Here is a 2,550-nt window from a genome sequence, read left to right on the forward strand (position 1 = left end):
GCCAGCGGGTAATTTTTTGTGCGTATATATATATGGCACAATAATTTGATGCTTCTAAATAGAAAGACAGTGCAACACTTTAAGGTATACTTAATAAAGGGCACATGGACCATTAGCCATACATTGAGAAAATACCACAGTTTAGATCTCAGCAGCAGACCAATCTGCGTTAAAACACACACACACGCTACATCGAAAGATTATGTTATAGCGCGTAATCAAATTCTCCAAGTAGAGCACCCGCAACGCTAATGTACTGCGCTTGTCCTTGCACTAACACCTTTGCGTGAACGCAGGCTTACACATGCAGTGAGTTATGCAAGTGAAAAGGCGGCCTATACAAGATTTATTTTAGTATTTTGCAGTGTGTGCAGATACACTAGGGACTGTCTAATTATGAGTTGATCTATAATGAAAGAACGGGAGTTCAAATATAATTACTTTGCGTGGGTATTACTGGTAGGGACCGCCGCTTAGAGCTAACAAGCGAAAGCTTGTTAGCTCTAAGTGACTTTCTGGGTAACGCTGTTCACGAAAAGCAAAATGAGGAATTCTGCAAAGGTGCTGGCAAACCCGCATCGGCCTATTCTTGCCGTGGTTGCGTAATCAATACCTATATTTTACAACGACAGACGCTTGAGAAATCATCTTTCGTGGGTTGCGACAGACGGCGGCGCCATGCAATTCATTTCTTGTCTCTTTTTTTAAAAATTTGCGTTAAACGTTGACAGAAGCGCTAAAATAAAACAAAATGAAGCCATTGAAGTCACGGGGAAGCTAGATCGCTTAGCTTAACAGCGTAACTTGATGAATTAAGCCACTGTAACAAGAACGAAGACGCGTCGAGTTGCGCCAGTTGTGGGTATTTATCGCTATTGCACAAGGATACAAGGCGGCTCTCTGTATGAGGTCAAATTTATTAGATGTGAGTTGTTGCATGTGATGACACGATCTTTTAATCTTCAGTTGGGTAGCACCAACCACAAAACTTGTGCGGCCGCCGCAGCTGGGATTAATGGAGGTGTCAGGTTCGATGCCTTGCCACGGTTACCGCATTTTGCCGAAGAATGTAAAAAAAAAAAAAAAACACTCGTGTATCGTTCATTTGAGGTACGTTAAGAAAGCCCTGGTCGTCATAATTGTGGTGGCGTCCGCATTAAGGCGTGCATCATAATAGCAACGAGGTTTCGGCACATAAAACAAAGAAAACAATTTTTCTGGAAATAAAGCTGTTTTAAGCTGTCTCGCACCACAAAGTCCGAATATTACGCGAATCAGAATTGGTCACGTACTATCTGTTTCGGTTAGAGAAATGCCTGATTATGTGACAATTCTGTCACCACGCCTAGAACTTAGTGCATGTATCACTAACCAACTATGCGTTCGTAGTCTTATAGCGAAGTCTCTCACCCAAAATTTTACTCCATTCTCCAAAGTGTGCGCTTCTACCAGTATAGGTCTGCACTCCACCTCTAACGCTTTCAATGCCTCTCACGTTGGGCCTCCCACGTTAGACCTGTGCGTATGTCGACAAGTCGCCGATCATATTTAATAACTCTCCCTTACGTAAAGTGGGCATGATGCGTTTGCAGCAGGCTTGACCGTCCGCTATCTCAGATGTTGGCGTGAGGTATTTTTTCGCAGTATGGATATTACGCGCATACATTGAGGCATCCGCGAGACTATGTCGTCGTTTATTGAAGCGCGACGTCGTTTACCATCGTGCCTCAGCCTACCCTAATTAGCGAAGACATTCATTATGTCACTAAACCTATACTTTCTTATGCAAGCATAGGTTTTATTCATAATATGGTTTTGTATTTCTTGCCTTTGAAGCATACTAACGCGAACAATTTCAAATGTTGAAGGGGACTTTTCAGTATTACAACAAACTTTTTTACCGGTAAATATCGCACACTAACACAGTGATGTCACCTGCGTTCAGTACCATTTCCAATATCGGTGATATAATTAAGCTAAGCCTTAAAACACAGGTGACGCTTAAACACTTTCTATATAGGGATGAGTTACGAGCGAATTCCTTGGATAACAACAAATTACCGCACGACAGTAAGAAGCTTCTTTTATATCATAAATGTACAGCAAACGGTGAATTCGCCACAGCGCGTGCTTTGTAAGCAAATAATTCACTAAGCAGAATATAGCATTTTAAACAATCTAATCAAAAGACTACATTCTTGAGTGGCAGGAGGCTGGGAGTGTGGAAGTGTTGAAGAGTCGGCGATTCGGCAGAGATTACCAAAGTTAGGAGGTGAGCCGTGCTGCCGCAAGGCTTGCAGAAATAGCGCCTCTTCCTTCCTCAACAAACCACGTCTCTCTCTCTCTCTTGCCAAAGTTCTGCGAAGCCGCACGGTCTGCATGCCTCGCAGTGCACCCGGCATATATTGAATGCAGCATTTGATGCGCGTCGTGACTCAGAGCTGGTCGCCAACGGCTGACTCAAATAAAATTTGCGCGGATTGCGAATTGTGTGACGTCAACACTGCGAGTGGGGCTCAACCCACGAGAGATTGTACTCGTGGTCGCTTC

The sequence above is a fragment of the Rhipicephalus sanguineus genome, chromosome 1, assembly GCF_013339695.2.
Source record: "Rhipicephalus sanguineus isolate Rsan-2018 chromosome 1, BIME_Rsan_1.4, whole genome shotgun sequence".
In the NCBI taxonomy this organism is placed as follows: Eukaryota; Metazoa; Arthropoda; class Arachnida; order Ixodida; family Ixodidae; genus Rhipicephalus; species Rhipicephalus sanguineus.